Here is a 13468-nt window from a genome sequence, read left to right on the forward strand (position 1 = left end):
CTGTATACCCCATGCTTGACCTTGAGGTTTTCATTTTACAAGCCTACAAGGTATCAGGTATGCTCTGAACTGAGACCAGTTCAGCACATACATATGAGATAGATACACATTTTGTCCTAGCAATAGGGTGCAGCAGCATTTAGATAGTTTTGAGATACCAGACAGTATCTCCATATCTCCTTTTCCTCCTCTTCCTCCCTAACCTTCCTTTTTATCATCCATATTAGACACTTTCAAGCTCCCATCTCAGTTTAGCTAGTTTTTGGGACAGGGACTGTCTGTGTTTGTGGCTGCACAATGGCTGAGATCACAGATCCCATTATGTAAATACTAAGCAACAAATAGTAAGCAATAAATAAATAACCATATGACAAATGTCAAAAAGCAATAGTTCCATTGGTCTTTCTGCAGCGGTCTGAAAGGAGACAGAACCTTTTGTAGGACTGTTCCTGTTGCACTCTTTATGTTCCCTGGGAGTGGGATGAAGAGGTGTTTAGTTCTGAAGATGGGGAAGACAAGCCACAAAGTAATACATCCACTGACTAGATCTTGCTTCTCAAAAACAGAGAAAGGAAAGACTGATTCGGCTATCTTGTCCATCTCATTGAGAATATTCAGTAATGTTAGTCTATGAGACAGTTACACCTTTATGTAGCCTGTGACATTGTTGGGTTGTGGTAGTATTTACTAAAATCCTGACAGAAAATCCAGTGACTCCAACATGAATCTTGTCACACATTTCAGTGGGCTTGAAGTTAGGTATCACATGAACAGTCAGATATACATTTGAGACTGCTCCAAAACTGAGTACTTCAAATCACATCAGTGTTTTTATTTAAGCAAAGAATGACAGCAAATACAGACAAAAAAATGACCCAGTGTGAATACTTAGAAGACTTGAATCCCTCAGAGTGTAAATTTGACCTTGTAATTATGACCTCCGTGAAAATGATGAAGTGTGACTTGCCTGAACAGTGAAATGCTAGAGCATATCTCGTTCCATAGCTACAAATACACACAAAAGCAAATAGCAACTCCTAAATCAAACATACCATACCCATTTGCAGATGATGTCCAGTTAGGTTACTTCAAATGATTGGCAGACAGACAGAGTTTACAGCCAAATCTCTTATAACCAGCAATTTATTTTCAGTCCACAGACCTTCCAAACTACTTTTCGTGACTCAGATTGTCTGTACATGATTTTTTCAGTACACTAAGGGCATTTGATAGTTCAAACTTACAAAGAAAAGATTGGCAATAATGATGCTCTTTCTTCAATAGCTCTTTTCAGAAACTTCAAAACAATGACCTGTAATTGTAGATGAAGAAATGTTGTCATCTCTCAGCAGAATGGTTTTTCTTCAAGTGGAATATGTGCAATAAAGGCCCTTACATAATTGTCTAGAGTAGTGGTGAAGGGGACAGAGGGAAGTGTGAGGATCTTCACACAGGGCATGCAGAAACGGGCACGGGTGGGAAAAGGAGGCAGATCTATCTTCCTTCCTTGAACAGGAGGAAGCAGACTATATGGATGCAAGAGCTGATGTGGTGCCACATGGAAGAGCTGCTCAGCAGTTGTTGTCTCCTCCAGCAGCATAGTCCTTGGAAAGGTGAGGTTCCACACTGTCTCCTACTTAGGCTGATGGTTAACAGGACTAATAACAACAGAAATAGAAATAATTGAAGAGTGGAAGGACGCACCTCTGACAGAATATCTGCAGGAAATGAGCCAATTTATGCTGGTCAGGCTGTGAGGCAACTGAGAATAATTGGTATTTTAGTTTTAATAGTGAACAATACTGCAAATAAACTGAATATATTGACTAATCGGTGAACAAGTAAATAGAGAGAGAGAGAGACACTGCCCTCCATTGCAATATAAACGGTCTTTCCTCTGTTTAATGAAGCTGTAGCTTTTAGGTTCACAGATGGACAAATGCACCTTGAAGCCCATCAAGCTTGTCCTTATGACAGTGAACCCAAAATTCCACAAAATTCTTGCTAAGCTGATGACTGGCCATACAGTCATCTTGAAGAGCCAGACTCCCTACCCCAAAAGACTTCAGGCCAAAATTGCCCTTGTTCAGCTATTGTCTATCAGGAGAGGAGGTAAAATCTACACTTCTCACAATTTTTAACAACAAAATTCCAGGACACTTGAAAGCTCCTACTCTGCTTAAACACTGACCATAATGAACATTTGAATACCTAACACATGCCTAAGCCTGAGTCATTTCTCTCCTCAAACCCTTGGAGGCATTCAATCTGGTAGGCTTTTTCAGCACACATACATAGAACAGAAAAGAATAGGAACTGTAGCCCTAGAAAATGCAGCTATAGTGGGGAAGTTAGCAGAGTAGAGAACTGAATTCACCTCTTCCACTTTCTAGGCAAGTGTTGTGACTAGAGGGTTCTCATAGGAATGGTGAGGATGAACCCTGTATATTCTAAAAGGGAAATCTTTGTTCAGTTCTTTGAAGGAAAGAAAGGACTGAGGGCTGATTCAATTTATCCTGCAGCTGTCATGAGATCTGATTCAGAGAAAAAGATAAGACTGAGTGATTGGAGACAACAGGCCAGGAGAAGAAGAAACAGAAAACTTCTTTTACCAACAGTCTTCAGAAAGAAGACGAGTGTTAAATGCAATCACTTCCTCAGTTCCAGTCCAGGCTCCACAAATGTGTTCATGTATTTTGTGACAGCCGGGCTTGAACTGACTTCACCTATCCTGTGAACTTACCTCTCTCCAGCCCGAAAGCTGTGCAACTGTATCGCCTCACTGATGTTCTCACATTTAAACCCATCATAGAGGTTTATTAGCACAGGAGAGTGTGTTAATGCAGCTATATGGCTTCCTCCTCATATCCATTCAGATCTGAGCATTGACAAAGTCTGTCTCTGCCCACAGGTAACCAAATAGACCTGCACCTTTGTTTTCACATGAAGCTACTCCATGTGTTATGATAGCCACATTAGAACCAGAGGTAAACAGAAAGCTGACAGTAAAACAATGTAAAGAGCAGCCGTAGGTGACCTTTGTCTTCCAAACATTTGCAGTTAAAATTTTATAAAGAAGGATCAAATTCAGTTTAAAACTAAATGACTAAAATTTAATTATGATCAAAAATGAAATAATATTTATATAAAGGTCAAAATTCTTGTTTTGATGAGAAGGTAGTCTTCACATATAATGCAACCTTGCATAGCTTCTGTTAAGCATGTGGTACCCATTAAAATGTAGGAGCTTGTCTTAGAGTTATACAAAAGCCATTTCTCCAAACTGGAACCTCTGATCCAGGCAAGGATTGCATTTGTGACACATACATACTAGCAGGCCAGAGGCAAAGGCTACTTCTAATCCATTAGGAACTGTCAGCATAAATCCCAAAGAGACTACAGATATCCTCCTCTGGAGAATTATTTCACTTATTAATATGAGAAGGAATTAGGCCCTTATTCATTGTCGCTAGTTCCAAGAGAAATGTTTCTCTGCCTTGACTTTACACACAAAAATCTACTTGAGGTTTAAAGTTTGTGACCTTCCTTCCTCCCAAAAGCAGATAAATGATAAAATTATCTCATTCCCTCAGCACTTGAAAGTTATCTCTTCTGGTGAATAATATGGTGAGTTTTCTGTTTAGTCACCAAATAAGCATTTCTTCAAACTTGTGTGATTGTAGTCTAAAAACTGTAACCATAAAAATGCTATCTTCATTATTCTGGCAATGTTGACCACACCTGTGCTATTTTGCAATGATTTACAATATCATTAAAGACTATGAAGAGCTGATGTTGTTACTTTGAAAGGGAAAAGGGGATGAGAGACACATTATTGAATATCAAAATCATCTTGGTAAATGGGGGGAATGGTTTGAAATCAGTAACAGGAAATTCAATAGAAATGAGTTCAGAATACTACACTTGGGACTTGCCTACACAAGCAGGTTAGTACAGCAGACTAAAGCATGACTTTACAGTACACTTGCTGTGCATACTAACCTTTCATGCTGACACTATTGCTAAGCAGTAAGCATAGCTCTGTGTGATGTTGTCTACTCCACATGTTGCACAGAGCTGGCATTAGTGCAGGCCACAAGTATCCACAGGGGAAGCTGGCATAGAGAACTGGTGTGCTGTAAATTTGTACCCTATCTTACTGCAATTTACCAGTGTAAATGCTCCCTTAGGCAGAAAAAATCAAATGCACAAACAGAAAATGTGGAATTATAGGTCAGACAGCATTACTGCATAAGCAAGTTATAGTCAGCATAACCAGCATAGTCAGTGATAATGAAAAATAACTACAATATTGGTATTACATACAACGCTGTTACCAGTACTTAGAAGGAAACAGAAGAGAATTATTAATATTGTGCTTTGCTCACTGTTGGTAAGACATCGGCCAGAATAGTCTGTTTTCTTTGGGATTCCACACTTGAAAGGGTAGGCAAGTTTTAGAGCAGTCACAGGAATGCAGTCAAACATGCTATAAGAACTGAGACTGCTTTGTCTAGAAAAACTATGGCTGATGGCTGAGTCTGGTAACAGCCTTCAAAGATGTAAAATAATGCTATAAAAGAACTCCTGTTTATTCTTTCAGTCCAAGGGGATTTGGAAGGAAATAATTGCTTCATTTGTAATGGTGACTTTCAATACTAGCATTTTGGAAATGCTGAGGTATACCATCCTGAGGAGTACAAGAGCAGGTCAACAATGGGAGCAGGACATGCCGGGTCTAGGAGTGAGAAAGAGAAAGAGAAAGAGAAAGAGAAAGAGAAAGAGAAAGAGAAAGAGAAAGAGAAAGAGAAAGAGAAAGAGAAAGAGAAAGAGAAAGAGAAAGAGAAAGAGAAAGAGAAAGAGAGAGACTTCGACAGCAGCTTCCCTCGGGGAAAGGGCACAAGATTATATGGCTTGAGAAACACTGGCTGAGTTTTGGGCCAGATTACCTTGAGAGAACAAGGAATCAAGCACACCGGAGAGTCCTAAAAACAATTCATAGTTTAGACAAACATCTTTAAGTGTGCTCTAAGCATTCTTGAACCTTTTTCTGGGCAGGAGCTCAGAACCAGACAGCTTTGCAACTCCCTTTCATTTATCTCTTTAAATCTATAGCAATGTAGACCTTCTAGTGGCTTGTATTTGGCTCAGACATATTCTTTGCAATTAGCTGCAGGGCAGCAATGTCTATTGATTGAAGCCTGAGAGCAAGTCACTGGGACTCTAATTTTATGTCTGATCATTTACCACCCAGTTTTCAGTGTCTCATCTAACTTATCTTCCTCATCTTCTCTATATGTAAAAAGACATTATAATATTATACTTATCATTGAAAAGAATAGTAAATAAACATGATGTTTACAATTATATGTAAAAATATGCTTATGTTTATATGTGGGTTTTTATTATTCATTTGCATTTGATTATTTAATTGGCATTCTATGTGCCTCCTGGTTATCCATACATGATTTGCATCATTGAACGGGTTCTATACTGAATTTACAGCTTGCATGTTATAATGGGTTCAACACATCTTACATTAGGACTCAGCTAACCTCAAAAAATAAGTCTTTGAGTTGACTGCATTTCTCTTCCACAAAGACAGGAGTTGGAAAAGATCTAAAACTGGGAGATGAAGAATCAGTACCTGCTAGGGAAAGGGTGGAGAGTAAGTTTAAAGTCTGCCAACTGGATAAACTAAAAGTTATGGAAATTTGCAAATTCAAAATGTGAAAGGGGCAATTATGATAATAGAAAGTTAATTGTCTTCTGTTGGCGACTAGGTGTCAGGTGTTCGAAGCCATATAAGAGTAGCAAAGGGAACACAATGTAAAGCCTTTTAAAAAACAATGTTAATAATATCTGGGGAGAATGATTGGAAGTGGAAGGAATAGAATAAGCCTACAGGCTGGCAATTACAACTGTATATTATCCTGCTACCTAGAAACATACAAGAAATAGCAGGAAACTAAATGGAAATAGTGTGTATTTACTGGCAATGGTGTGAAATTCTATTATTGATTTGTTCTACTTCCAAGCAAATCACTTTGCCTTTCAGTGATATTTAGACACTTACAGGCAACAACTTTCTTTACATCAGTTCCCAGCCCTATGAATAAAGTAGCTACTTATTTTTTTATGGCATACTTAAATCTTTACCTGAGGATTAATTATAAGTAGCACTACCACTTTTTCCTTAGTATTTCTAGCTGAGTTAATGCAATCATCTCATTAGCTCAATTTTAGTAAAATATGTAATTATATATCTCATCCACTCCTATGTGTAAAACACATCAGTGTGGAGCACTACTTGCATGCAATCTGAAACAGACAAAATGACTTCAAACAAAAAGTAGAATAAGAAAAAACACGTCAAACAGGGAAGAGGGCACACCAGAAATCAGTCAGAAAAGAACAATAAATTATTTCTTATATATGACATCACAGCAGCTATCTAGAAGTAGGTCTAAGTAATTTGCTAATGAAGTTCACAGGTGATTCTTACATCTGTGAGGTTAGAAGTGTATTAAAAATGGACCTAAAAAGGTAGAGCTGCAGAAAATAGTGGTGTAGGAAAGCAACTACTAAGATATCTGGAGACTGCTACTTCAAAACTCAAATGGTGAATGAGAAAGAGCACTGGAAAGCAATATAATTAAGGCTTGCCATTTCTATTAGAAGTAATAGGGGACAGCTCATTAGAAGTAAATTTTTTGCAGTTTGAGACTTGAGAGAGACCATTGGAACGATGAACATGGAGGAATTTCTTTAGAGAAAGGTAATGAGATCATTTATTGTTGGGATTCCATCTAAAATATTGCATTAATTTGTAGTGTTTAACTGTAATAGAGACTGAGGAAATGGGAGTTGTTCTGAAAAGACCAACACAGTTCTTCTGGAGTGGTTAATGAAAGGCAACTGTACAGGTCATACCTGTACAATTAGCAAAATGATCTAAATGGAGAAAATTTGTAAGATTCCCATGAATAAATGAAAGGCAAGCTTTTATCTCAATAGGAGGAAAAACCTTCTTTCAGGGGTCTAAATTCAATAACAGTATAGTCTGCAGGGAAAAAAAGTAGAAACTTGCTCAACACTTGTAGAACAATGGTAGAAAAATTTGAAAAAGTAATACTTCGTTGGAAAAGGGAGATACTACATAATAAAATGTTTCTCACTGTAATAGTTTTGATTAAAGAAATGGTGGCCAATAAGTCTCTGATACATAGAGGACGTATTATCATCCCATAATATAGATGGAGTTAGTACTGGAAAATACTGTTGAGCTCTTGAAAAAACACAGTCCAAAGTTTGCATCAAATACCTAATAGAGATTGTTACTCCTGTTTTCTGAAGGACTCATCAGCTAAAAGTTTTCATTAATTGTTCTTAAGTCATGGAAGATCCATTTGGGAATCTCCTTGTTAAAGTCTCATTGACGCACAAGCTGTGTTGCTACTGACTGCCCACATTCTTAACTGGGCATGACCTAAAGGTCATTAGCAAAACAAAGATTAGTGCGCTTAATGTCACGTGCCTATATATCAGTCCCTTTCATACAGTTTATGAGCAAACTTCACACTTGGAGGGTTAAAATGAATGATTGCTAGGTAAGTGCCTTTCCTATACCTCTAGATTTAAACAAAAACAAATAAAACCCAACCAAATAAAACTGTCATGAATGCAAGATCACCATGGTTGCTGCCAGTCAAGCTCTATTATTTTTGTTTCATTTACCATCAGCAATAACAGTTCTGGATTCTAAGTGTAGCCAGTAGAATGGAGTCCAGAGTATTTGCCACTGGAGGGAGTATGTTGCAATTGTTGAAACTTCCTTCCAAAAATTCCAGCTTTATTCTCAAGACCTCCCTGCTCTATGACAAATCAAAATACTCTACTTCCACCCAGGAAATTCAAAGATGCTTCATAAATGTGGCACAATAAATTTCACCACAACTATAGCTATGGGATACTGTAAGAATTAATATGACTTTTTAGTCACGCTCCATAAGCGACCTAATTTTTCCTCAGGTTACCTGTCTCTAAGTATGCTTTTGCATCTCATTTTAGATTAGCTGTGACCTAGATGAGGAATTGAAGGTCTCATTTTGTTTATGTCTCTGCCAACTCTGGTTTTACTTATTTTCCATGATGAACAGATCTGTAAGTACAGTGGGCTTTTCCCAGGAGCTCAGAAGCCCTTCCATACAATACTGGACAAAGTATCTGATTTACTTTTTGAAATTGCTAATTTCCACATCTTCACTGGTGTGTAGGAACTGTTTCAACTTTATAAAATTTTTTTTGTCCCTCTAATTTCCTGTTAACAACAGACAGAATTTCATTTCACAGACCACTAAAGCCTTCCCTCATAGCAATATCTCTACTTGCTACATGGCTGATGTAGACTTTGAACTAGGAATAAATCTCATACATGCTCCATCTTCTCAAATCCTATCTTTGACAATGGGACTAGAGCTCTCTTAAAATTAAAGTTCAAGTGAGTCATTGGTTTCGTCCTGATATAAAGCACCTACAAAAAACTACATTTGTTTCTTTATCCCAAAAGCAAACTAAGATAAGGGATTTAACACTATGTATACCATGCATAGGATGTCAGTCCGAGCTGAGGCAGAGATCCACTAGCTGTGCCCTTCAAACAGAATAAAAAAATTGTATAGACTTGTTCCAATGAGAAAATAAACTGTACAAAACAAAGCAATCTCCTTGTTAGTTTGGTTAATATGATAGTACTTTAACTAATTAGCAGGAAATATAGAAAACAATGAAAAGATTTTAATTTTAGCCATAGGATCCATTAACCCTTTTGGAGGGATCATGCTACATGTATTAGATCATATTGTCAGGTGTGCACTACCCAAGGAAACAATATTCCCACAGTCCTGCAATTTATTGTATCTTTACAAATGACACTTTAATTTTAATAAATTCTCCTTTCACAAACAGTAAAAAGTATTAACCTTATCCATAGATACTGACCTTCTCAAATTTATCCAGAAAGTTAATTCATCTGTGGATTTTAGCATAATTTCAGTAAGATATTGCCCATTCTTTGGAAAAAAAAAAAAAAGAAAAAAAAAAGACTTTTTATTAGGCAATAGTTTGTGCTTTCACTGTCAAAATGTTTTTGGAAATAGTATTCATATTCATACATTAAAGCGGTAACAGGGTAACTCACCAAAGGACTTTAGTATAAACGATCATCAAGGTTTCCATTTTTTAATACATGCACAAAATGAATCAGTTGCTTCACTTCTTATGAGTTCCAGACTGATACAGTGGAATAAGAAGTTTTGCAAAGGGTCAGGAATGTTTGTATTTCACTGATGTATATATAAATATTGAAAAATAGTACTTTTTTTAGAACTGTGCATATTTAAAAAAAAAACTAATTTCATAAACAATATGCCCAAAATTTATACACACATGATTTACAAGAACTCTGCAGTACACTGTTTTGAAAATTGGGAGTTCTTGGCATAAAACTGTTTCTGACTAGGTATTGTATACACATTTCTTCTATTATGCAGCTCCTAGCACAACAGATCCTTGATGCAGCCATTTGAAGTCTCTGGCACTTTTAGACACACAGTTATCACTAGAGACAAGATTCTCTTCCATTTCTAGGTGCAGTCGGATACAATTTGACAACCTCTGTCACAGAAGGACATGGAGGACTCATACGATGCTAAGATCGCGGTTCAGTGTCTTCTGGTGACATTCTTCAGATCAGATGCCTAAGCTTTAGGTTGGTTTTGCTGTAAAAGTAGCAGATATTTTGTAATCCCTGTTTTCCTCCACAATTCTCTAACACATCATTTTCAGAGTAGTTTATGATATTCCTACAGGATTCCAAGTTACAGCATAGGACTCAAAATGCATGAGGATGTAATGATTTAATCACAGTAAAACTGCCCTCTGACTAAACCCCTTGGGTAGTATTACTAGGCTAACATGCACCAGAACACTACAAGACTTCCATTCTACTCTCCTATAAATGGAGTTTGAATATTTCTTAGTTCGTTGTAAATAAGTACAGTAAATTTCAACAGTTTCTGACATCATACTTTTTAAGTAAGGGAAAATTTGAAAGACAAGAGCTTTGTAAGATGAATTTATTAGTTTGCTTACTATCCATGTGAACTTGGGAAAAGGGAAGAAAGGGATAAAACTTTATGAGTGACTTCATAAGGAGGAAAGAAAGTATACTTTCTGTCCTGTGCTGAAGTATTTTGATAAAACTAACAAGTGAAAGTCTTCCAGCTTTCTATCACTGTTTAGAACTTTGATCAGTGATTTTTGCAACATAAAACCACCTGTTTCCTATATCCTGGATTCCTTTTCTCAAAAGCACAGAAGCTGACACATAAGTTCTATCACTGACCCATCCAAGGAAAGTTTAATACAGTGATCTTTGCTCAAGTACATGATCCATGTATTTTTCCAACAGGAATAATTGATTTCATTAAAATATCCCTATTTGTGACTTCTCTATGCAGTGAAAATAAGACAGAAAGCATGCTTTAAATGTTTAAAAAAAAAAAAAAGTGAACAAAACCAGTCTTTTCATTTCTTAAAAATAAATAACTCAACCTTCTTTAATCCTAAAAATATACCTTTAGAGATATACATCTTTATTTCGTCTAGATTTAGTGAGTTATAGTGAGGCAACATTTGCCTGGCCTAGCACTCCATTAAGGCATTGTTCATGTGGAAGACCCAGATATCCATACATAAACTGTTTAACTGATTAAACACATTCGTGTTCATTAAATTCTTTTTTCAAACGGCAAAACAAAAAACATTCTTTAACAAAGTTATCAAACACAAAATATTTCCCAAAGAGATTGAATGAAATGCAATGAACTAGCACCTAAGTAACACATTATGTATTTTGATATTAGATCTCTGTTCCAGAACCAGATCACCAAAAGAACTCTTCCAAGTTCAAACTCAAGAATGCTTATGAAGAATAGCAAGTTCTTCAAAGGCTTAAGACTAAAAAATAATGACTGACTGTGACAGAGACAGATAAAGTACCAACTACCACAATTAAAAGGGTCAAAACCATTGCATGATGAACACTTCCTTTTTGTATTCATGTTACTTGAAAAGTTGATAAATATATATATATGGACAGAATGTATATACTTCATGTATTTATGGGAAGTTTTAAAAAATAAAGAAAATCATGGAACTGTACCAGTAATAGTATTTCACATCCACTTTTCATAAATACAAATGAGAACACAAAGCGTGTAATGCTCAATTGTAATAGAGATTCCTAAGATTGCTAATCATATTTAACACTGGAATTCTACATACTAGTAAATGGAAATTTGTATTGAACTCAATAGCAAAGTTCCCATTGACTTTAATAGTGCCAAGATTTTACTCTTGGTCATAGCACAGATTACCTTATGGTTTATATTCAGAACAGTTACTTTCCATAGAGCACAAATGAGGAAACACTACCAGTATAATCACAATTCCTGTCAAAGAAAAAAAAAAAAATTGTATCTCAGCATATTCCTGAATGAGATCAGAATCTGGACTGTATGGCTTGGACAATTTCTTTCTCCAAATCTACACAAGGTCCAGGGTCACAAGGTTGTCCTGGGAAATGTCATATATAATGAAGAAATCCCACAAGCATATCTGTTCAAAGGAGCCAAAGCAATATGGAAGCCTTGTCTGCTACTCATACGTCAATGGGAGAATATTTACTTGTCAATAATGTTATCCATTTGCTTTGTTTCATTCTCGTTTATGTTCTGCACATTTCAGCAACAGAGGTCCACAACTGGAAGTTGTTTCAAATTTCTCACTTCTTGAAACATTAGTGGAGTGTTTATTGGGACTTTGGAGCAGCTGTTCATGATGCTGTGCATATTTGGAAGCTGACTCATATCTGCTTTCACAGCTTTGACACAAGAGCACAGAACCTGGGGGTGAGGGTGGAAGGGGGAAGGAAGCATTGCTGGAATGACAATTCTGAAAGATATGAGATGAAATACTGAGTTCTTCTTTGGGCAGCCTTCTTTTAGGCATGAACTCATTATAGCTGCTGGTTAACTGAATGCTGGGGGTAAAGTATGCTACTGTACACACACACAAAAAAAATATATATAAAAAAGCTATGAGCTTTTTGTTTATAGGAAGAAAATTCCCTCATATCATAAAAAGGGATCTCTTCATTCCATAAAGAGAGATCAGTGCCTCAGAGGAGGTCAGAATTAAGGCAAAGGCAGGCCTGTGTACACAGCCAGTGGCTCCATGTTTCCCCACTTCTAAACGATAATGAAGCATTTTAAATAAAGCCCTGCTCCTGCAGCATCTTATGTGAGTGGGGGCTTCCACTCAAGTTAGCACAACCCTTCAGTAATGAGATCGGCTTGGTAGCAATAGGGCCTGAGAAATTTTTATATATTCTACATGTGTGTCTATATGTATTTGCACACACACACACACACATGTACATATACACACACAAACATGCACACACAGAGATTTATAAATATATGTATATATATGTACATATGCAAAGAGACAAGTGTGAAAACCATGTCAGACTTGGAATGTTATCCGCTTGACAGAACCATTTAAACTACTATCTACACATACATATTGAAACTCAACTTTAAGATTTTTTATTTTTATGTACAGCTCATTTTTTTTCTCTGGAAATAAAATATCTAAATACAGACAGACTGTAATGTTGTATATGTATAGCTTTCAACAATACTTTAGCTGAATAAATGCTTTGTACATAGTTCTGTCTTTTAATGGATTTTACAGCTACATTGCTAAAATGGATTCCTCATTTCCTTGATTGCTTTTAACCAATAACAAGCAGAAAGACAATTACAAGTTAATATTAATAAGCAGCTCAAATAACACTGGTTAATTTATGTACAATACAAACCATTCATACAAATGAAGACTAGGATATTGAATTTGTTACAATATTTCGTAATAAAGATAAGACAGCCACTTATAACTTACATGTTCTCCACCAGGCATTTTCCTTCTTTGAGATCAGTTGGAGAGTTTTTAAGTAGCTTAGCTGGCCTAAACTCAACCAGGTTTAAAGGATCAGATCTTAAAGAGTCAGAGAAACAAGAAATCAGAATGTCTGCCCACATGTAAATTCCAAATATTTGCCCATCTTTACTAGTAGCAGGCTCGCTCCATGGAAAAAGAGCCACCTAACACCACCTTGAATGTGCCTACTGTATGCTGGAAAAAAGTCACGATGCTTTGCTGTGTTCATATGTTAAGGAATACTGAACTCTAGACACACATTTTTCCCATTTTAACGAGTATTTACTCCTACAGTATTATTTACCAGTACAGCTACTCCAAGCAGTAGAATGCATGAGTGGGGATTATTGATTGGCGTGTACTCAAAGGACTTTCAAAGAGATTTCCACAACAGTCTGCGTTA

This window comes from Ciconia boyciana, chromosome 2 (assembly GCF_034638445.1).
Source record: "Ciconia boyciana chromosome 2, ASM3463844v1, whole genome shotgun sequence".
NCBI lineage: Eukaryota > Metazoa > Chordata > Aves > Ciconiiformes > Ciconiidae > Ciconia > Ciconia boyciana.